This window comes from Phoenix dactylifera, chromosome 4 (assembly GCF_051530095.1).
Source record: "Phoenix dactylifera cultivar Ajwa chromosome 4, Ajwa_hap1_PhDact_Kaust_v1.1, whole genome shotgun sequence".
Taxonomy (NCBI): Eukaryota; Viridiplantae; Streptophyta; class Magnoliopsida; order Arecales; family Arecaceae; genus Phoenix; species Phoenix dactylifera.
The window spans coordinates 19560310-19585743 of record NC_143193.1 but is presented as its reverse complement, the minus strand read 5'-3'; the positions used below and the strand labels follow the sequence as shown (position 1 = coordinate 19585743).

At 40.2% G+C, this 25434-nt stretch overlaps 1 long non-coding RNA gene across 1 annotated transcript; it reads right to left on the bottom strand.

Annotated features, from left to right (window-relative positions):
* Window positions 1-543: 543 nt before the first annotated feature.
* Window positions 544-1043, bottom strand: LOC149753712 (uncharacterized). The gene is made up of 2 exons (XR_016400420.1): window positions 968-1043; window positions 544-936 (listed from the first exon to the last, which is right to left on the bottom strand). It is a non-coding gene; the product is annotated as an uncharacterized LOC149753712 (long non-coding RNA).
* Between the last annotated feature and the right edge of the window lie 24391 nt (window positions 1044-25434).

Here is a 25434-nt window from a genome sequence, read left to right as displayed (position 1 = left end):
TTACCTTGGCCTCCCAAACTCTTGGTAGAGACCTGAGAATTTTTTGCACCAATTCAGAGTTAGTATAAGACTTTCCTAAACTCTTAAGCCCATTTATAATTTCAGTAAAACGAGTAAACATATCAGTTATGGACTCAGTGGATTCCATTTTAAACAATTCATACTTGTGTACTAATATGTTTATTTTTGACTCCTTAACTTGATTAGTCCCTTCTTGAGTGACCTCAAGTTTGTCCCAAATTTCTTTTGCAGAGATGCAAGTAGATATTCTATTAAATTCACTTACATCTAATGAACAGTAAAGTACATTAATTGCTTTTGCATTTAACTGTGCTAATCTTCTATCACTTTCATTCTAATCTATTTCTGGTTTGGGTATGATAGTGCCCTCTATATTAAGTGTGGGTGTGTGAGGTCCTCTAGTAATAATGTACCATAATTCATAGTCTAAAGCTTGAATGAATATCCTCATCCTAGCTTTCCAGTATGTGTAGTTTGTGCCATTAAATAGAGGAGGTCTATTTGTGGATTGCCCCTCACTCATAGAACATCCCACTTGGGTTGTCATGATCTTTAACTCTTGATTGTGAGATCAATAAGTACTATTGGAGCACCTTGCTCTGATACCACTTGTTGCCCAAGGTGACAAGCCAAGAGGGGGGGTGAATTGGTTTCTCTTAATTTTAACTATCTTACTTATGTTAAATGATGCGTTAGTGGAATTAAACAAATCACAATACAAACAACAAGAAGTATAGTGGTTCGGTGCTCTCCTTAGCACCTACGTCCACTCCCCAAGCGACCCCTTGGAAATTCACTATAATCCCGCGGATTACAGTTGGATTGTTTTCCGGGCTCACAATCCAAAAACCTTTACACTTTGGTTTTCCGGGTTCACCAAAAACCTATGTTGGTTTTACGGGCTCACCAACGAACCTATGTTGGTTTTTCGGGCTCACCAACGAACCTTTACAATTGGTTTTACGGGTTCACCAATCAACCTATTCCGTTGGTTTTGCGGGCTAACCAACTAACCTTTACAATGAGTTTAATAAACAATGTAAAAAGATTTAAGCTCCTAGATGAGCAAATATAACAATATAATCTACAAAGAAGAGTTTAGAGAATAGTTATCGCTTGATGTGACTTCTTTCTTCTTTGTCAAGGATGCTTCACTCTTCAAGGATGGATGGAGCTCTTAATGACTCTTTGAATCTGCTCAACCACTTTTTTTTGACTCTTGAATGAAGCACTTGGATGAAGAAGATTAGGGCACTTTGTCTTTCTTGTGTACTCTTTGATATTCTTGCAAAAGGGTATTCTCTCTGATGAATAGTGCCACTTTAAATAGTTTCCTTCATCCATTGGACAAGCCCCAATGGTTAGAATTCAAAAACTAGCCGTTACGCACTGTTGGAAGGACAAAAAATACTTCTGCAGAACTAGCCGTTATGCTTCTGCCCGTGTTTGGGTCGGCTCAACCTGTCCTTGGGTCGACCCAACTTTCACTTGGGTCGAATCAACCTTTTCTTGGGTCGACCCTCTCAGAACCACAGAAACTTGCAATTCAGCCTTCCTTCACTTGGGTCGACCCAACATTTCTTTGGGTCGACTCAAGGTTCAATTGGGTCGACTCAACTTCTTCTTGGGTCGATCCTCTCAGGGTTTCCAAAGAACCTTTTCTGTCATCTGTTCTGTCTTGCCTTTGGGTCGACCCTCTCAGGGTTCGGGTCGACTCAAACTTGGGTCGACTCAACTTCATCTTGGGTCGACCCTCTCAGTATTTCGAGAGAACCATTTTCTGAGTTGTTGAGAAGCTTGAAGTTTGGGTCGACTCATGCTTTCCTTGGGTCGACCCAACTTACTGTTCATCTGTGCCATTTTTGCAGAAGTGTGCCAGATGCTTTCTTGATGTGCCGGGGTCGACCCAATCAACCTTGGGGTCGACTCAATCCACACTTTGCTGCAACTCAAGGTTAGATTCATCCAAATAAACAATGAAATGCATCTTTAACTTGTTATACAAATATACTGAGAGTAACAGACTTATAAATGAAGTATCGAATTAACTTATAACATACTCTCGATTATTGCTTGTTAATCATCAAAATAACACTATCATCCTCAGTTAGACTTGCTCATAATTGAAACTAACCTTACGGTTTCTTCTACTTCTAGTTGGGTTATAGATTCTGGTTCTAGTGCTCATTTATGCACTACTATGCAGGGTCTAAAGGAAAGTAGGAGGCTGGCGGAAGGTGCAGTAACCCTTCGGGTTGGCAACGGGGCAAGAGTTGCTGCTGTAGCTGTGGGCACCTATCCTCTGCGATTACCGTCTGGATTTAGTTTATTGCTTAGAGACTATTATTATGTCCCTGCTGCTAGCAGGAATTTGATTTCTGTTTCATATTTAGCACAGGATGGTCATGTTTTGACCTTTGACAAAGACTGCTGTTCTATTTATTTCAAAAATAAATTAGTTGCACGTGGTTTCATGATTGACAGTCTCTATCACTTGCATGTTGATGTGTCAGTGAATGTGTCTGAGCAAGTAGTGAGTGCCATAGGATCTAAAAGATCCAGAGATGAGATAAACCAGAAGTATTTGTGGCACCTCAGGCTTGGCCATATTGGAGAGGATAGAATGAACTAAATGGAGAAAGATGGGCTTCTCGGCCCATTGACTTCCGAGTCATATCTAGTTTGTGAGTCCTGTCTTCAAGAAAAAATGGCTAGATTACCTTTTGTAGGACATGGGGAGAGGACCACAGAAATACTTACCTTGGTACACACTGATGTGTGTGGCCCATTCGATGTGCTAGCTAGGGATCGTTATTCATACTTCATTACCTTTATTGATGACTATTCACGATATGGGTATGTGTATCTTATGAGATACAAATCTGAGTCTTTTGAAAAGCTCAAAGAATTCAAAAATGAAGTAGAAAAACAGACCGGAAAAACCCTTAAGGTTCTTCGATCAGATCGAGGAGGAGAATACCTTAGTAGAGAATTTTGGAACTATCTCAAGGAGAATGGCATAGTCTCACAATGGATGCCTCTGGGTACACCTCAACTCAACGGGGCGTCAGAAAGGAGAAATCAGACTCTATTGGATATGGTCCGATCCATGATGAGCTTCACTGATCTACCTATGTTTCTTTGGGGAGATGCCTTATTATCCGCAATTTTCTTATTGAATAGAGTTCCCTCTAAATCCGTTCCTATTACACCGTATGAGATATGGCATGGTAAGAAGCCGAGTCTTGGTCATCTCAAGATTTGGGAATGTCCGGCCCACGTCAAGCGACAACAGGCGGACAAGTTAGAGCCTAGGACCATAAGTGCTCGTTTCATAGGATATCCTAAAGAGTCATTAGGATACAATTTTTACGTCTCAGAGGATCACAATGTGTTTGTGAGCCGACATGCCGTCTTCTTGGAAAAACAGTTTATCCTTGATAGAGGCAGTGGGAGAAAAATTGAGCTTGAAGAGAAAGTCTCTGAAAAGCAACGAGTAATGGATCCTATAGAACCTATTCACATAGAGCCAGTACACGTAGTACGTCCTCCACCTCGTAGATCAAGTAGGGTCTTCCATCCTCCCGATAGATACTTATGTATACTAGTAGAGGATACAGAGGAAATGTTCCTCATGGGAGATAGGAAACATGTACAGGATCCCAATACCTACAACGAGGCGATATCTGATATCAATTCCGAGAAATGGCTGGAAGCCATGAAGTCAGAGATAGACTCCATGTATTCCAACCAAGTTTGGACCTTAGTAGATCCACCAGAAGGTATAGTACCTATTGGATGTAAATTGATCTACAAAAGAAAAATAGGTTCGGATGGAAAGGTAGAGACCTATAAGGCAAGGCTAGTGGCGAAAGGGTATATTCAGCATGAAGGCATTGACTATCAGAAGACCTTTTCACCTGTAGCCATGCTGAAATCCATTCAAACATTGCTTGCCATTGCAGTATTTCATGATTATGAAATATGGCAGATGGATGTGAAAACTGCTTTTCTGAATGGATATCTTGATGAAGATATCTATATGGAGCAGCCTTTGGGTTTCACTTCCAGTGATGGAGATCACAAGGTCTACAAGCTGCAAAGGTCCATCTATGGACTAAAACAAGCATCTCGGAGTTGGAACACTCGTTTCAATGATGCGATCAAATTGTTTGATTTCATCAAGAACGAAGAGAAACTGTGTGTTTACAAGAAGGTTAGTGGGAGTGCTGTCGTGTTCCTCGTACTGTACGTGGATGTCATCCTCCTGATAGGGAATGATATTCCCATGCTAACCTCGGTCAAGGTTTGGTTGTCAAAAGAGTTCTCCATGAAAGACCTTGGGGAAGCATCCTACATTTTGGGGATTAAGGTCTATGAGATAGATCTAGGAGGTTGCTTGGCCTATCACAGAAGATGTACATAGAGGAGGTACTGAAGAGATTCAGTATGGAAAACTCCAAGAGGGGTCTATTATCCCTAAGGCATGGGATTCATCTCTCCAAGAAGATGTGCCCCAACACATCTGAAAAGATACAACACATGAACAAGATCCCTTATGCTTCGACAATAGGGAGCCTCATGTATGCCATGCTATGTACACGACCTGATATAGCCCTTGCTGTGAGTGTCACTAGCAGATATCAGTCAAATCCAGGTGAAGAGCACTGGACTGCTGTGAAGAACATTCTTAAGTACTTAAGAAGAACTAAAGATTTATTCTTGATTTTTGGAGGATCATCAGTTTTAAAGGTAGAAGGATACACAGATTCAGACTTCATGACTGATATTGATGATAGAAAGTCTACATCTAGATATGTGTTCTTGTGCAATGGTGGTACGGTAAATTAGAAGAGTTCCAAACAACCGATCATTGCTGATTCTACCATGGAAGCTGAGTATATCGCCGCCTCTGAAGCTGCAAAGAAAGCCTTCTGGTTCAAGAAATTCATTGCAGAGCTAGATGTAATGCCATCAGATGCCATCATACTCTACTGCGATAATAATAGCGCCATAGCTCTTGCTAAGGAGCCTAGGTCTCATCAGAAGTCCAAGCACATAGAGCGGCACTTTCACCTCATACGCGACTACCTCGAAAAGAAATTTGTCGAGGTGAAGAGAGTAGACTCCGCGGATAACGTGGCGGACCCGCTCACTAAGCAGTTAAATCAGCAGAAGATCGAAGCCCACCTTGAGAAGATGGGACTTAGATATATGTCTGATTGGCTTTAGTGCAAGTGGGAGATTGTTAGATGTATGCCCTAGAAGCCAATCTGGCGGACACATTATTAATTCTGGGACATAAATTTGTACTTGACTATATTATTATTGAATAATAAATGGGTATCTTTTCATTCATATTATTTATGTGTCTATGAATCGTCTAAGAAATTAATAAGATGATGATATATATTCTCAAGAGTTGAGAATTTGAGCCATGTATCATTGGTAATTAATTTCTAAATGCTTCTGATCAATGGATCATCACGAGGACGGTGATCGATCCGATCAGTGCACAAATTGCTTTCCTTATGGATGAACGAGACTCGAGTCCACAGTGTAGGGACAATGAAGTGAGAGTGCAGGTGCTTGTTTGTGGAGTGATTGATTAAAACCTCATTTGATTTTGATGAGCTCAAAGCATTTGAGTATATCTTTTAATTACTAATGAATTCAATTGAGTGTTTCAGTGAAAATCCTGTCTAAGTGTCCCAAGACTTGGTTCATAATTGTTGGATAAGTTAAGGAGTCTGTTTGAACCAATGTCTGAGACTCGAGTCGACTCCCGAGTATCACGAGTCGACTCCAAGCGTATCAAGTTCATGAAAGTGAATCCTAGGTTCTTCGGTGTTAAGCATGCGGATTTTTTTTTTTTTTTTTAAAACCATGGCTGAACCTGATCGGGTTGCCTACGTACCCCTTCATAAGGGGGATCAAGCCATACGTAGTTCTTTTTAAGTTTTAAAACGCAGCGGAAAAATCGAATCAAACAATTTAATTCATGCATGCTTACAAGATCAAATCTAGAAATCAGCACCTTAAGAACACATAGGATTATGCCGGAATCGTTTAAACAATTATGCTAAAACTTTCATGCATGATTAACTATCAGATCTGAAACTTAAGAACTCTATTCCGATTAATCTCCGAATATCCATTGAATGGATTCTGGAGATATCTCCGTGAGGAGCCCCAAAAGAGGGTAAAACCTCGGGGAATCAGACCTAGATCTTGACAACATAATAAAAGATTAATGTAGGATTAATACCTTTTATGATGGATGAAACTTGTGGATCTGATCCTCGACTTCGCAGCCACGCACACGAATGGCCTCTACGAGAAGTCCACGCGAAGTTCCTGAAGAGATCCAATCCTGCGGAAGTGCTAGCTTGCGCAGAATTTCTTGAGGCTGAAATTTGATCTTCCAAACACTATCAACTTTTGATCCGCCTTCTTGGAAGAACTTGGAGGAAAGGTTTAAAGGGATTGAAGAGGACTTAGATCTGATCTAAAGACTCTTATCAGGGACCCCTAACACTAATGGCGCGATGGACTTAGAGGAGGAAGAAGTCAGCTAGATTGAATGCAGAATTTTTCCATGCATGAACTAGGGTTCCTCTCTTTTTTTTTTCCTTTTTTTCTTCTTCTTTTTCTCTCTTTTTTCCTTGAATTCGACCACCAGATGATGGAGGTCCTTTTAATGTTGCTCTCCTACCTAACTTCATGCCAACCATCCCATATTTGTGGAGGATTTTGTGGGGTTTTGAATTTTGAATTCAAAATTCAAGTTCATGTGCCATTACATGATGAAGCTTGATCTAATCTAAACCATTCATCATGTTGCCACTTCCCTCTTTCAATTTCGAAATTCCCATGCTCCTAATCAGATTAGAGGGTCACGTGGTGATTTTGTGGTGATTAAATTCGAAATTCAACCTTAATTAGAAGTGAGATAAAGATAAGGATGGCATATGTCATGAAGAGAGAGAATTTGATCTTATCCAATTCTTTTCATGAATTTATCTCTCCATTTCGACCCATCTAATGATGAAAGAGGTCCCTGATGTTGCCAAGTGTCCCATGGCACCATTAAAAAAATTAAATTAATTTTTAATCATATTAAAAATCAATTTATGGCGCCATGCATGGATATGTGACAAGTGGATTTCAAAATCCGAACAGTTTCAGATCAAATCCATTTAATTTAATTAAATTCTAACAATTAGAATGATCCAATTACCATGGGTTGAACCTAATCCAATTAGGTCAATCCCTAATTAAGCACAAATTTAATCTAATTTAATTTGGTCAACCTAAGTCCTCTAGATTCAGACCTAATCCAATCAGGTCAAAAACCCTGATTGAGCCCAGAATTGAATCTAATTCAATTTGGCTCATCCTTAGTCTAATTACTCAATCCAATTGAGTTCATTAGCAATCTAATTACTAATTAATCCTTCGATAATTACTTTAATTATTTTATAAGATAATTTGCCAATCGAATTGACCAAATTACCCCTGAATGATTCTTAATCATTCATCAGCCTTCTTGATCAATCAGGAATCTTCTATGCGTGTGACCTCATAGGTTCGAACCTAAGCCGGTAGTATAGGAACGACTTCCTACACTAATCGATGTGACCATCTAGCAATGGTACCCGACGTCCGAATAGGCCGAATATATGCGAAGCAAATATTCTGGAACCCTGAACTATGGTTACTGTATAATTCAATCCCCTTGACTCCTAATGCCAGGATGACTTAGAGCTCACTGTCAACCCTATAATTAGTACATCCATTATGTGATTAACTTTAGATATCCCGTGACTCCTCACTGAGATTACCCTGGCCAAGGTTTTGCTAAATTAATCACAAGACATTATCTCCTGTTTGCAGGAGGGGTCAATTCCATCTCGACTCACAACTGACTACGCAAGTACTTGATTGCACCCAGTGACCTTCCGTCACTGAATTAGAAATTCAGGTAGTCCGGTACCAAAGTACAGTGAGTTGCTTGCTAGTCACAGGTTGCGATCTCAGGTCAGAGGGCCAAACTTATACCCATATCCACTCGGAACATCTCTCGACAGTAGAGCGTTCCGGAATTGGTCACGTTCAGTGAAATGTACTCCTACACTTCACCTGTATGGCATACCAGTGTCTCCACACTCCTTGGTTAAGAGGACAACCAACGTATATGTCACACAACGACCTAATCTCGATAATGTTGTCGTCCTAGTAACAACATATCATTTGGTCGCGAACAAGTTTAAGGACTCAAAAATAAATCCTCCTTTATCATAACATAAGTCCTAAGGACTTCATCATATAAGAGTTCATTTGAAGATGAAATGATGAATAATGCCAAATAATACTTTATTAATTTGTCAATTCATTTACAAAATTCAATCATCAATATGCTGACGATTGACATTTAGGATACAATTCCCAACAACTCCCACTTAGCCTAAAGCCAATCGGCACAGTATCTAATACCCATCTTCGACTTGTGTTCGTTGAACTCTTTGATGCCGAGGACTTTGGTAAATGGGTCAGCCAGATTTTCTTTTGTGTCAATCTTATGAAGATCAATATCACCTCATTCTATAATCTCTCGAACCAGGTGATAGCATCGCGGAATATGCTTGGTCCGCTGATGTGCTTTAGGTTCCTTTGCCTAAGCTATGGCTCCAGTGTTATCACAAAATATAGGAACTGGACCATCAATGGAAGGTGCCACTCCCAGCTCGGTGATGAACTTGCGCAACCATACGGCTTCCTTGGCTGCATCAGATGCTGCGATGTATTCTGCTTCACATGTAGAATCTGCCACTGTATGCTGCTTGGAACTCTTCCAGCAGATGGCCCCACCCTTAAGAGTGAAGATATATCCCGACACGCTCTTGCTATCATCTTGATCTGACTGAAAACTTGAATCGGTATATCCCTCTAGTTTTAAGTCAAAATCACCGTAGACAAGCCACTGATCTTTAGTATTTCTCAAATACTTAAGGATGGTTTTTACAACCTTCCAGTGGTTGCTACCTGGATCAGACTGGTATCTACTCACTACTCCTAGTGAGTATGCCACGTCTGGTCTAGTACATGTCATGGCATACATTATAGATCCCACTGCCGAAGCATATGGAATTCTATCCATAGTCTCTCTTTCTTGAGAGGTTGTCGGACAATCTCTTTTAGAGAGGTTAATTCCATGGCCCATTGGAAGATAGCCTTTCTTGGAATTAATCATACTGAACCTTTTTAGTATAGTATCAATGTATGTGGATTGGGATAATCCAAGCAATCTTTTAGATCTATCTCTATAGATCTTCATCCCTAGGATGTAAGATGCTTCTCCCAAATCCTTCATGGCAAATTGAGATGATAGCCAAACCTTTATTCCTTGTAATGCAGGAATGTCATTCCCGATTAAAAGAATGTCATCCACATACAAAACAAGAAATATAATAACTGAACCATTTGCCCATTTATAAATGCAAGGTTCCTCTTCATTCTTAATGAAGCCATATGATTTGATCACCTTATCAAATCGTATGTTCCAACTCCGTGAAGCTTGCTTTAATCCATAAATGGATTTTTGAAGCTTGCACACCTTAGACTCATCTGCAGATATAAAACCTTCAGGTTGCATCATATACACCTCTTCTTCTAAATCTCCATTTAGAAAAGCGGTTTTAACATCCATCTGCCAGATTTCATAATCTAAGTGTGCTGCTATCGCAAGCATAATCCGAATGGATTTGAGCATTGCCACAGGAGAAAACGTCTCGTCATAGTCAATACCATAACGTTGACGATATCCCTTGGCAACCAGACGGGCTTTATAGGTCTCTACTTTTCCGTCTGCGCCCCGTTTTCTTTTGAAAATCCACTTACACCCTATGGGTTTAATCCCTTCGGGTGGGTCAACTAATGTCCATACATCATTGACCTTCATGGATTCCATTTCGGATTGCATGGCTCCAAGCCATGCATCAGAGTCATGCCTCTGCATAGCATCCATATAGGTGATCGGATCCTCATTGTTTTTATCAAGTTCGACAGGATCCCCGTCCTGGACCAAGAAACCGTAGTATCTGTCCGGCTGACGTGGTACTCTACCTGATCGCCTTAATGGTGCATCTAAGATGGGTTCTGGATCTGATCTAATCAAATCTGACTCAACTAGTTCAGTAGATGGTGTCGGATCTTCTACATGTTGAACTTTCCTAAGCTCAACATTAGAGCTTTTAGTTCCTTCACTAAGGAATTCTTTCTCTAAGAAAACAGCTCTATTGCTTACGAATAACTTTTGTTCTTCAGCAAAGTAGAAGTAATATCCTTTAGTTTCTTTAGGATAACCAACAAAGAAACATTTGTCAGACTTGGGTTCAAATTTGTCTGTCTTCAAACGTTTGACATATGCTGGACACCCCCAAACCCTAAGGTGAGACAGCATTGGCTTACGTCCAGTCCACATCTCATGTGGTGTTTTATTTACAGACTTACTTGGAACCTTATTTAGAATGTAGCAGGCTGACTCAAGTACATATCCCCAAAAGGATATGGGCAGACTTGCAAACCCCATCATGGATCGAACCATGTCTAACAGAGTTCGATTTCTTCTTTCTGATACACCGTTATACTGTGGTGTACCAGGAGGAGTCCATTGGGAGAGAATCCCATTCTCTCCTAAATATGTCAAAAACTTATTGGAAAGGTATTCGCCTCCTCGATCTGATCGAAGAGTTTTAATACTCTTTCCAGTTTGTTTTTCTACTTCATTACGATACAATTTGAACATTTCAAATGCTTCAGATTTATGTCTCATTAAATAGACATAACCATACCTAGAAAGGTCGTCTGTAAACGTAATGAAATATGAATACCCACCTCTAGCATCTGTGCTTATTGGCCCACATACATCAGAATGTACAAGGGTCAATAAATCACTGGCTCATTCACCTTTTCCGGTAAAAGGTGATTTGGTCATCTTACCAAGAAAACATGACTCACAGGTTGTCAATGATTCACAATCATTAACATTGAGGATTCCCTCTTTACTTAACCTGTTCATCCTGTTCTTGTTAATATGACCTAGCCTATGATGCCAAAGGTAGACATCCGTGACATTATCTATTCTAGGACGCTTACTTGACGTGTACATTACATTAACAGGTTGTGATAACAAGTAGATGCCATTGCTCAATTGTCCATTCATTACAGTAACACCATTCATAATGATATCACAAGAATATTTCTTTATTGAAATTTCATAACCGTTCATGGCCAAAAGGCCTACGGAAATTACATTCAATAAGAATGCAGGACAATAGTGACAATCACTCAAGACAACTACATGAGAATTGAAAACAAGTTTGAGATTTCCTAAAGCTAGAACTGGAACAGATCTTCCATCTCCAACATTCAGGAATCTCTCGCTGTTTTCAAATCTCTCATTGACCTGAAGTCCTTGCAATGAATTGCATATATTAAACGGACTTCCAGTATCTAATACCCAGGTCGAATTATCACATATAGAGAAATTACAAGGTGTTATCATATAAATACCTTGATCAGCAACTGATTGCCCTTTTCTCTTGCTTAGCCTGTTCGGGTCAAGTGAGGTAAGGTACTGAGGACAATTCCTCTTCCAATGCCCCTGCTTCTTACAATAGAAGCATTCTGCCTGACTTTGGTCATCCTTAATCCTTTTGGTCTGACTATGCTGAGTTTTCAGCTTTCTATACCAATTATTGAAGTTGGGACCAGTCAACTTGTCATTATCCAATAATGAGCGAAGTGACAAACTTGTGGCCATTTCTACATAAAAGAAAATTTGGCTATTAGTATATGAATTGACTAAACACAGTAGACTTGGACTTTAGTCTAAAGATACTCCCACTATTTTATACAAATTGGTAGCCTCTACCTCCAATTCGAAAAATTACTCCTAATTCTTTAGTGGGCACTAGAACCCAATAGATCGCATATAGGCCCGAGTGTGGCTCGGCTAACCCATATACACCTATTGGTAGGTTCTAAACCAGTTGCTTCACCAAGCAACTTCTAGTGATAATTTTGCCCTAGGTTCTTCGGCAGGCGTGTGGCGCCTCCACCGAATACCCTAGTCAGGTCCAACCATTAAATGATAGGGTTAAGTCTAATCAACTAATAGACAACCAAGCCCGAGTGTGGCTCGGCTCACCTGACCGCCTATTGAAGGTACACTTAACTCATCATATATTGAATGTCAATTCCAATGCTTGATAAGTACCAGGCGTGTCGCGCCTCCAATAATTATCAAAACATTGGACCCATTATCACCCAACTTAATGGGAGGCTATGACCTAGTTATCCCCATAACCATTTCATTTTAAGAACCTAATAATTTTAGAGGATTTCATAATTAGGATAGATGAGAAGATCCGGTTAGTCTAATTTCTCCCACTGACTTCACCAAATCAGATTAGACTCAAACCGGTTAAGGAGACACCTAAATCAGTCAAACTGATTTTCCTTATAGGCATGGGCTAACTCGAAACATTAAGTGATCCAATCAAAATGTGATTGACCATGTCGGCCAGGTAAGTGAGATCGGTGGAAGGGATATGCCATTAACTCGGCAAAGACGAATTAGTGCGAGTAGCTCCCAATTAAAAACCACCGGTCAAAACTGCCAAACTTACCTTAGACACCGACTAGTTAATCAATTTCGATTTGATTACTCAAATGACTCGGGCTACACCTCTGAGCCTAAATCAAGTTCCATCTTGCTCTAATCAAAGACATGGACTTGATCCATCTACAACTATTGTAAATTGATCTAGAATTTTCTTGACCTAATCTAGTTACTACTTAATTAGATTTGATCAATTAATTCTATTTGTCCATGTATGATTCTAACCTTAGGTCTAACCCAATCCTAGGAACTTGATTCAAGCTAACCCATATGCCCAAAGAATTATGCAATGTCAATTAATTGAGTTACAATTCTATTTCATAACACTTAATTCTCAATTAAGTTTAGACTTATGAAAGTTTTGATCATTGCATATTTCTTTTTAATTACATATTAATTACAATCTTTCAGTTCTTAAAACATATTTTCAGATCTGAGTTTTTATAATTAATCACATGTAATCAGATTAAATTCATGTTTAAGTCATTATATTTAATGTTCATGCATCACATATACATAACAACATGAATTAATACAAACAACATACATCTTATGTATTTGTTTTTTCACTTTTATTTTCAGATCTGATTTGTTCATTAAAATCAGAGATCATATGAATCATAAATTTTATTTAGATCTAATCTAAACAATATTATGATTTCTGATTTATTTATGTTACAAATCTTAACACAAACATGCATCATATGCATTCAAAATTTCAGATCTAGTTAATCATGCATAATCAGCAATTAAATCAATCATAAAAAATACTTTAGATCTAATCTAAGCATGCTTATGATTTCAGATTTAATTACAAGAATTAAAACATAAAAGTTTAAACATGAACCTGGCTCTGATACCACTGAAAGTGAATCCTAGGTTCTTCGGTGTTAAGCATGCGGATTTTTTTTTTTTTTTTAAAACCATGGCTGAACCTGATCGGGTTGCCTACGTACCCCTTCATAAGGGGGATCAAGCCATACGTAGTTCTTTTTAAGTTTTAAAACGCAGCGGAAAAATCGAATCAAACAATTTAATTCATGCATGCTTACAAGATCAAATCTAGAAATCAGCACCTTAAGAACACATAGGATTATGCCGAAATCGTTTAAACAATTATGCTAAAACTTTCATGCATGATTAACTATCAGATCTGAAACTTAAGAACTCTATTTCGATTAATCTCCGAATATCCATTGAATGGATTCTGGAGATATCTCCGTGAGGAGCCCCAAAAGAGGGTAAAACCTCGGGGAATCAGACCTAGATCTTGACACCATAATAAAAGATTAATGTAGGATTAATACCTTTTATGATGGATGAAACTTGTGGATCTGATCCTCGACTTCGCAGCCACGCACACGAATGGCCTTTACGAGAAGTCCACGCGAAGTTCCTGAAGAGATCCAATCCTGCGGAAGTGCTAGCTTGCGCAGAATTTCTTGAGGCTGAAATTTGATCTTCCAAACACTATCAACTTTTGATCCGCCTTCTTGGAAGAACTTGGAGGAAAGGTTTAAAGGGATTGAAGAGGACTTAGATCTGATCTAAAGACTCTTATCAGGGACCCCTAACACTAATGGCGCGATGGACTTAGAGGAGGAAGAAGTCAGCTAGATTGAATGCAGAATTTTTCCATGCATGAACTAGGGTTCCTCTCTTTTCTTTTCCCTTTTTTTCTTCTTCTTTTTCTCTCTTTTTTCCTTGAATTCGACCACCAGATGATGGAGGTCCTTTTAATGTTGCTCTCCTACCTAACTTCATGCCAACCATCCCATATTTGTGGAGGATTTTGTGGGGTTTTGAATTTTGAATTCAAAATTCAAGTTCATGTGCCATTACATGATGAAGCTTGATCTAATCTAAACCATTCATCATGTTGCCACTTCCCTCTTTCAATTTCGAAATTCCCATGCTCCTAATCAGATTAGAGGGTCACGTGGTGATTTTGTGGTGATTAAATTCGAAATTCAACCTTAATTAGAAGTGAGATAAAGATAAGGATGGCATATGTCATGAAGAGAGAGAATTTGATCTTATCCAATTCTTTTCATGAATTTATCTCTCCATTTCGACCCATCTAATGATGAAAGAGGTCCCTGATGTTGCCAAGTGTCCCATGGCACCATTAAAAAAATTAAATTAATTTTTAATCATATTAAAAATCAATTTATGGCGCCATGCATGGATATGTGACAAGTGGATTTCAAAATCCGAACAGTTTCAGATCAAATCCATTTAATTTAATTAAATTCTAACAATTAGAATGATCCAATTACCATGGGTTGAACCTAATCCAATTAGGTCAATCCCTAATTAAGCACAAATTTAATCTAATTTAATTTGGTCAACCTAAGTCCTCTAGATTCAGACCTAATCCAATCAGGTCAAAAACCCTGATTGAGCCCAGAATTGAATCTAATTCAATTTGGCTCATCCTTAGTCTAATTACTCAATCCAATTGAGTTCATTAGCAATCTAATTACTAATTAATCCTTCGATAATTACTTTAATTATTTTATAAGATAATTTGCCAATCGAATTGACCAAATTACCCCTGAATGATTCTTAATCATTCATCAGCCTTCTTGATCAATCAGGAATCTTCTATGCGTGTGACCTCATAGGTTCGAACCTAAGCCGGTAGTATAGGAACGACTTCCTACACTAATCGATGTGACCATCTAGCAATGGTACCCGACGTCCGAATAGGCCGAATATATGCGAAGCAAATATTCTGGAACCCTGAACTATGGTTACTGTATAATTCAATCCCTTTGACTCCTAATGCCAGGATGACTTAGAGCTCACTGTCAACCCTATAATTAGTACATCCATTATGTGATTAACTTTAGATATCCCGTGACTCCTCACTGAGATTACCCTGGCCAAGGTTTTGCTAAATTAATCACAAGACATTATCTCCTGTTTGCAGGAGGGGTCAATTCCATCTCGACTCACAACTGACTACGCAAGTACTTGATTGCACCCAGTGACCTTCCGTCACTGAATTAGAAATTCAGGTAGTCCGGTACCAAAGTACAGTGAGTTGCTTGCTAGTCACAGGTTGCGATCTCAGGTCAGAGGGCCAAACTTATACCCATATCCACTCGGAACATCTCTCGACAGTAGAGCGTTCCGGAATTGGTCACGTTCAGTGAAATGTACTCCTACACTTCACCTGTATGGCATACCAGTGTCTCCACACTCCTTGGTTAAGAGGACAACCAACGTATATGTCACACAACGACCTAATCTCGATAATGTTGTCGTCCTAGTAACAACATATCATTTGGTCGCGAACAAGTTTAAGGACTCAAAGATAAATCCTCCTTTATCATAACATAAGTCCTAAGGACTTCATCATATAAGAGTTCATTTGAAGATGAAATGATGAATAATGCCAAATAATACTTTATTAATTTATCAATTCATTTACAAAATTCAATCATCAATATGCTGACGATTGACATTTAGGATACAATTCCCAACAGTTCACTGGCACGAGCTCGAGTCGACTCCAGATGAGTACGAATCGACTCCGACTGAGAACAGACAGAAGAACAGAAAGGATCAACTCAGAACCTGTCAACGAGTCGACTCCTGAAGTGCGCGAGTCGACTCCAATGTTCACCAAGTCGACTCCAGGGAAGTAAGAGTCGACTCCAAGCAGTCACAGGCAGAAAAGTCAGAGAGCAGTTTTCGGGTCTGAGATTCGAGTCGACTCCAGTGGAACGCGAGTCGACTCCGATGGTTGACAGGTCGACTCCAAAGAAAGCAAGAGTCGACTCTCAGCGGTACACAAAGAAAGTCAGAGACCATTTTATGGACTCTGAGATTCGAGTCGACTCCCGCAATACGCGAGTCGACTCCAAGACACCGCGACCCCAAGACAGACAGAAAACCAAGTTACTGCCTCTGAGATTCGAGTCGACTCCCAGACAGCTCGAGTCGACTCCAAGACAGCTTCACGTCAAAAGGCAGAAGACCATCTTTCGGAAACTGAGAGCCGAGTCGACTCCAAGGAAGTTCGAGTCGACTCCAAGACTGGACGAGCCAAAAGACAGAGGATCGGGAGTTCGGGCTCTGAGATTCGAGTCGACTCCCAGGACAGTCGAGTCGACTCGAGTGGACAAAATTCAAAATTGGATCCACGGACTTCAGTGGATGAGCCGACTCCAAAATTGCCAAGTCAGCTCCAGAAGTTGACGAGTCGACTCCAGGTCAAGACGAGTCGACTCCCAGTCGTGAAGGCAACTTTAATTCAAATTTGGAACAGTTGCCGAGTCGACTCCGGAAAAGCTTGAGTCGACTCCCGCTACAGCCGAGTCGACTCCTGATCGCGCGAGTCGACTCCAACCCACCAACGGTCATATTGTCAGGCTGCGCAGAGTGTTCAGAACGGGCAGAAAAAGCACTCTAACGGCTAGTTTCCGTGGGGGTTGGCTTAAATAGCCACAGAGGACTGTAGCAAGAGAAAGAACAACTATTTTCACTCCAACTAATCAAGCATTCAAGCTTTGCAACGTGCTCTTCAACAAAAAAGAGGAAGATCTGCATTTACTGCTTCCAACTACATCTTCCCAGCAATTAAAGCCTCCTTCTCCTGCATTCAAGTCGACTACTCTTTCAAGAGGAGACCAGAAGTTTAAGAAGCCATTCCTCATCTCCAATCTAAAAGCGTTTGAGGCTTCTTAACTTCATTTATTGTTCATATTGTTTTCATCTGCTTTTTGAGAAGCTCATTTTCTGTTTTCTTTCTACAACTTGTATTTACTTGGTTCAATCGGGGATTGAATCAAGGGGATTGAGGTTGGTTGGTGAGCCGAGTTAAAACCAACGTGTGTAAGGGTTCGATTGTGATCTCGGGAAAACAATCGGGGGTGGTTCTAGTCGGTGAGCCTGGGAAAACCGACCGAGTTCGTTGTGAGCTCGTAAAACAACAAGTTTGGTTGTGAGCTTGGAAAACAACTGGCTGTAATCCAAGGGAATTATAGTAAATTCCCAAGTGAGACTTGGGGAGTGGACGTAGGAGCAAGGGTTAGCTCCGAACCACTATAAAACTTGTGTTTGTGATTGATTGTCTCTCCTTCTTCTCATTTCATATTACTCACAGCACATAGTAATTAATTAAATAACTTGCAATAGTTTTTAATTAATCATCCATAACGTTTTAAATTATCTAAATTATTTTAAAACCCAATTCACCCCCCCTCTTGGGTTGTCTATCTGGGCAACAAGTGGTATCAGAGCCTAAACTCTTCCACCCAAGAGTAAAAGATCGAAATGACAACCCCATTTGGATCTTCCCACATTGAGGGTCAGTCCATCCAAAGACCCCCATTCTTTAATGGGTCTGACTACTCATATTGGAAGGCTCGGATGAGAATATTCATCCAAGCCCAAGACTATGAGATGTGGACTATTGTAGTAAATGGGCCATACATCCCATCCATATATGTAGATGGTGTCAAGGTACCCAAACTAGAAACGGATTGGGATGAACATGACATGAGGAAGGCACAACTAAACTCTAAAGCTATGAATGTGTTTTATTGTGCCTTAGATAGAAATGAATTCAATAGGGTCTCTACTTGCAACTCTGCAAAAGAGATTTGGGATAGACTTGAAGTGACCCATGAGGGCACAAATCAAGTTAAAGAATCCAAAATAAATATACTGGTTCATAAGTATGAACTATTTAGAATGGATTCTAATGAGACAATCACTAGCATGTTCACTAGGTTTACAGACATTGTCAATGGCCTAAAAAGCCTTGGCAAGAGCTATACTAACAGTGATCTTGTCAGGAAAATCCTTCGGTGTCTACCTAGGTCGTGGGAAGCTAAAGTGACGGCAATCCAAGAAGCCAAGGACTTGAACAAGTTACCACTAGAGGAGCTTCTTGGATCCCTAATGACGCACGAGCTAACCATGAAGCAACACAACGAGGAAGAGTCCTCCCATAAGAAAAAGGTAATAGCTCTAAAATCTACTTCATCTAACAAGGACTTATCTTGCAGTAGCAGCAGTGACGAAGAAGAGGATGAGGAAGATGATGGTGAGGCTCTTCTTGTTCGCAAGTTCAAGAGATTCATCAACCACAAGAAGTCCTATCATCAAAGGAGAGGCCCCTCAAATTTCTACCGCAAGGACAAAGGTAAGGAAAGGGAAAACGAGGGGATTGGGTGTTACGAGTGCAAGAAGCCGGGTCACATAAGAGCTGAATGCCCTTTACTGAAAAAGGGGAGCAAGTACAAAAAGAAGAAGGCTCTTGTCACGACTCTATCCGACTCCGACTCATCATCCTCTTCATCGGATGAGGAACAAGAGGAAAAGGCCAATCTCTGCTTCATGGCCAATGAAAGTGAGGTAACATCCGAATCACCTTTAGATTTTACTTTTGATGAGCTTTATGATGCTTTTAATGAATTAATGATAGAATATAAGGCAATAAATCTGAAGAATAAAGAACTAAAAATAGCTAATCAATCATACATACTTAAGTACGATAAATTAGTTAAGGATAAGGACTTAATCACCAAAGAAAATATGGAACTTAAGACAAGCAATAAACTTTTAACTCAAAAGACTAATACCTTAACTAAAGAAAATGAAAGGCTAAATAAAGAAACATTAGAACCCAAAAACCATAAACAAATCCTAAACAAGGATCTCACAAAAGAACTTAATGATCTAAAAGCAGAAAATCAAACACTAACTAAAGAACTTAACAAATACAAACCCTTAGTTGAAAAATTTACCTATAGTTCTGAAAAGTTAAACATGATACTTAATAGTCAACGAGCCATATTTAATAAAGCGGGGTTAGGATATAAACCAAGAAATAAACAAAAACTTCTTAGTAACTTCTTTGTTAAAGCTGGGAAAACTAAAACTAAGAAAATAACCTGCTTTTGTTGTGGAACTATCGGACATAAGGTAAATGTATGTGACTATAGGAAAAGTAAAACAAAAAGAAAAATGAAAAGGGTATGGGTTCCAAAAGGAACCAACTTGACTAACCATGAAGGACCCAAGAAAACTTGGGTACCTAAGATGACATGATTTGCTTGTGTAGGAGTGTCTTGCAGCCAAGGTCAACAAAAACTGCTGGTATTTGGATAGTGGCTGCTCAAGGCACATGACGGGTGATAAAGATCAATTCTTCACCCTCGAAGCTAAGAAGGGAGGTGCTGTGACTTTTGGAGACAACAACCAAGGTCACATCATTGGTATTGGTAAAGTTCAAATCACCCCTTCTACTTTTATAGATAATGTTAGATATGTTGATGGTCTTAAGCATAACTTGTTAAGCATTAGTCAATTATGTGATAAAGGATATGATGTTATGTTTAAACCATCACTATGCATTATAACAAATCCTAATGATAATAGTTTAGTTTTTAAAGGGATTAGGCGTGGAAATGTATATGTTGTAGACCTAGAAGATCTTGCAAAACATAACCAATGTTTAGTTGTTAATGAAACTAAAGAAAATGATGCTAGTTGGTTATGGCACCGTAAGTTAGGTCATGCAAGCATGGACACAATAACTAAACTAGTTAAAAGAGACTCCGTGATAGGTTTGCCAAAATTAAAATTTGAAAAGAACAAAATATGTGAAGCATGTCAATTTGGCAAACAATCTAGGAACTCATTTAAATCCATAAAATGTGTCTCTACTTCTAGACCTCTAGAATTATTACACATGGATCTATTCGGTCCAACTAGAACAACAAGCCTAGGTGGAAATAAATATGGTCTAGTCATTGTAGATGATTATTCTAGGTACACATGGGTCATGTTCCTAGCACATAAGGATCAAGCATTTTCTGTCTTTAAGAAATTCCATAAAGAAGTAACCAATGCTAGAGATAACTCAGTAATAGCTATTAGAAGTGACCATGGTACCGAATTTGAAAATCAGTCATTTGAGGAGTTTTGTAGTAAAAAGGGGATAACCCATAATTTTTCAGCACCTAGGACACCACAACAAAATGGAGTTGTGGAAAGGAAAAATAGAACATTAGAAGAAATGGCTAAAACTATGTTATGTGAAAGTAACCTCCCTAAGTACTTTTGGGGAGAAGCCATTAATACTTCTTGCCATATATTAAATAGAGTTTTGTTAAGACCCATTATAAAGAAAACACCTTATGAACTTTGGAAAAACAGAAAACCAAAAGTTAATTACTTTTATGTTTTTGGATGTAAGTGTTTTGTTCATAATAATGGGAAAGATAATCTAGGTAAATTTGACTCTAAATCGGATGAAGGAATATTCTTAGGTTATTCTACAACTAGTAAAGCCTATAGAGTCTTTAATAAAAGAACCTTAGTTATAGAAGAATCTATACATGTTGTTTTTGATGACTCTAGTGACATCTCGTCTAGTAAGAAGATTAATTTTGATGATGATGTTGAAATACTTGAAGAAAAGATAGATGAGATGGGATTCCAAGATAATAATCAAAAGTTGATTGAAGGAGAATCATCAAGCCAAGAGGGTATTGTGGATCATGGGCTAACTAAAGCTTGGAGGTATACTCATGGGCATCCTAAGGAACTAATTCTAGATGATCCATCTCAACCCGTTAGGACTAGAGCATCCCTTAGAAATTTGAATAACCATCTAGCTTTTGTTTCATACTTTGAGCCCAAACATATAGAAGAAGCCGAAAATGATGTAAATTGGATAAATGCAATGCAAGAAGAACTAAACCAATTTACTAGAAACAAAGTGTGGAATCTAGTAGAGAGACCTTCTGAATATCCAATTATAGGTACTAAATGGATATATAAAAATAAGCTAGATGAAAATGGAATTGTTATAAGGAATAAGGCTAGACTAGTAGCAAAGGGTTATAATCAAGAAGAAGGCATAGATTTTGATGAAACCTTTGCTCCCGTAGCTAGACTTGAGGCTATTAGATTATTATTAGCATATGCATGCTCTAAGGACTTCAAACTATATCAAATGGATGTAAAAAGTGCTTTTTTAAATGGGTATATTAATGAGGAGGTATATGTAGAACAACCTCCTGGTTTTGAAAATCATCAATATCCCAATCATGTATATAAACTAAACAAAGCACTTTATGGTTTAAAACAAGCACCTAGAGCATGGTATGAGAGGCTTAGCAAATTCCTATTAGAACATGAATTCTCTAGGGGAAATGTAGATACAACATTATTTCTGAAAAAGCAAAATAAGGATATGTTATTAGTACAGATTTATGTTGATGATATCATTTTCGGTGCTACTAACAATCGCCTCTGCGAAGAGTTTGCTGATTTGATGCAGAGTGAGTTTGAGATGAGCATGATGGGAGAGCTGAACTACTTCCTCGGGCTTCAAATCAAACAGTCTGAAGGAGGCATCTTCATCAATCAAGCTAAATATATCAAGGAGATGCTCAAGAAGTTTGATATGGAGGGAAACAAATCAATCAGCACCCCCATGAGCTCATCATGCAAATTAGACCAAGATGAATCAGGTAAATCTGTAGATCAAAAACTTTATAGAGGTATGATAGGATCTTTACTGTATCTTACTGCAAGTAGACCTGATATTATGTTTAGTGTGTGCATGTGTGCTAGATATCAGGCTAATCCTAAAGAAACACACCTAGCTGCAGTTAAGAGAATTTTTAAATACTTAATAGGAACTAAGAACATAGGGCTATGGTACTCTAAAGAATCTAGCCTAAACTTAATAGGATACACAGATTCAGACTTCGCTGGATGTAAGCTTGATAGAAAAAGTACCAGCGGGTCGTGTCAATTTCTAGGAGAAAACCTTATCTCATGGTTTAGCAAGAAACAAAACTCGGTTGCATTATCCACTGCAGAAGCTGAATATGTTGCAGCCGGGAGTTGTTGTGCTCAAATCTTATGGATTAAACAACAGTTAGAAGATTATGGCATTAAACAAGATAAAATTTCCATTAATTGTGATAATACAAGTGCCATAAATCTAACTAAAAATCCAATTCAACATTCAAGAACTAAACACATTGAGATAAGACATCACTTCATAAGAGATCATGTATTGAATGGTGATGTGACACTCCAATTTGTTTGTACTGATAATCAATTAGCAGATATTTTTACAAAACCCCTAAGTGAAGAGAGGTTTAGTGTGCTTAGGAGGGGATTAGGAGTGATTGATCCATCCTAGTGGTAGTTTCCACTAGATTCATTGATTTTGATGATTACAATGTGGTTAAAATAGAGTTCCTTTTCAATTATCATCAAATCAGATCTTAATTAGGTGATTTTTCCTCATTTGGCACGATTATAGCATGATTTTTAGGTGCGTGCCAAGGTTAGAGACGACTCGAGTAAGTTACAGAGCTGGCTCCTAAGGGGGAGTCGACTCGCGCATTGGCGGGAGTCGACTCGCAAAGATGGCAGCAGAGGGGGAGTCGACTCGCATATTGTCGGGAGTCGACTCGAGGCCTACAGGCGCATAAGGAGAGTCGACTCGCGCATATTCTGGAGTCGACTCGAGGTCGAGTCGACTCGCGACTCAGTGGAGTCGACTCGCAGTCGGGATCCGACTTTTTAACCCTAGGTTTGTCGTTTCGAAAACACTTTTCTCTCAAGCCGCCACTGTTCAAAAAGCCCTAGAGCCGACTCCTAGGTCGTCCCCGATCGTCTCCAACCCTTTTTCCGTCGATTTTTCACCGGTTCTTAGGGTTTTCGTCCGTTCCTAGGTCGTCTCCGGTCCGTCCCAAGCTTCCTCCGTCGACCCTTCTCCGTCCTTTAGGTTCTTCATTCCATTTTAGGTCAAAATGCCACGTAAGACCGTGGTTAGGAAGAGGTCCCGTCCCGAGGCCGGTCCCGAGCGGCGCTCCAAGGCGCGGCACGATCCCGCGAGGCAACCACCTCCGGCTCGTTCCCCGCCTAGGGCGGTTCCCGCGAGGCCATTGGCCGGAAAGGTCGTCTCCACCGGGAGGTATGTCGATTTCGACTTCCTCTCCCGGGAAGGGTTCACCATAGGTGAAAGACTTAGGGTCCAGGGCTTAGAGTTCTTCCTTACATTGGACCTCCCCACATATCCAGGGCTCGTTAGAGAGTTTTACGGTACCGTCCATCGGGGAGATGGGGGTATCGAGGGCACAGTAGCCGGTGTCCCTGTGTTTGTCACGGAGGATCTTATTGGCCACATCCTCCACCTTCCACTAGTAGGGGTGGCTCCCACACATCCCGAGGACAGAGTTGAGGCCCTTACGGCCGTTCTCGGGCATCCACCCCAGTCACCCGTAGACGAGGTATCCGCCAGCTCACTACCGATTGAGATGCGGATCCTCTTGAGTATACTGTCTAGGTCCATCTTCCCTAAGACAGGGAGATTTGATTTTGTAAATGAGAGGGACCTAGCTCTTATGTTCTATATGCTTCATGACGCCCCAATCAACTTCCCTAAACTCATATATCGATACATGTGTGAGCCCCTAGATAGACCTAGGCTCACCCTCCCATATGGCATGATATTCACCCTTCTGTTTAGGGAGTACGAGGTTCCCATTCCTGAGGGGGAGCCCTTTCGCGCTTTGCGATGGACTGATCGCACGCGTGCGGGGACCCTACACAGGATGGGGTTTCGGAAGAGAGAGGGGGTATGGGTTAGGAAGTCTACCCTCACCGCTCAGACCACCAGACCTTCACCCAGTCCTGAGCCCGATTCAGACTACCCAGACCTTCCAGACCATCCAGACCTTCCATCCACTCCTCCTGCTCCTACCACCTCCGCCGGACCTTCCTCCTCGGCACCACCCTCTATGGCGGTCCGGATTGATCCTGAGCAGCTCCGGGAGCTGCGACAGGAGATAGGCAGAGAGGTGAGGGATGAGCTACTTCGGGAGCTCCGAGGTGCGGTGCCTGCTCCCACTCCTGCACCCGTATCTTCTCAGTTGGTCCCTTCCTTGACAGCCGTGACTGACATGACGGCTCATGTACGAAAGAGATCTACAATGTCCGGAGTTTGGTCCAGGCCCAGTTCCAGAGCATGAGTGAGGTCACGAGCACCACTCGACAGATGCGAGAGGACATAGGTCGTGACATGCACACCACCACCGAGGGGGCCGAGCGCTTGTCGAATGTACTCATCGACAAGCTGGACGCACTTCAGACGTCAGTGACTGGGCTTCAGACGTCGGTGACTGAGCTCTCCACTACACATAGCAGAGCCACTACGTCTATTATCACGCAGCTCGGACATGTTACAGATGCAGTCACCCTCCTCATGGAGCAGAGCCGATTGAGAGGAGGAGCACCATCCTCGAGAGGAGGAGCCACATCCTCGAGAGGAGGAGCCACCTCATCGAGAGGGGGAGATACATCCTCGAGGGGGGGATCTTCATCCTCGAGGAGACCATAGATGTTCTTTTTGTTTTGTTTTGTATTGTTTTGCTTTACTTATTGTATGCTCAAATGTATTCACATTCATATCAATACAATGAGTAGACATCTTATCTTCATTTCTGTGCCATTTGATGATTGGTTGTGCCATTTGTCCCATTGATTGTGTGTGATTACCTCCTTTTTGATATGATGACAAAAAGGGGGAGAAATATGTATAAAATATGTAAAAGGGGAGAAACATGGATAAAATATGTAAAAGAAATCAATAAAAAGATAAACTCTTAAAAACACACACAAATTTGTTCTAAGTGGATTCGGTATCTCGAGGCTCATTATCTCTCTTTTGGGGCTCCTAA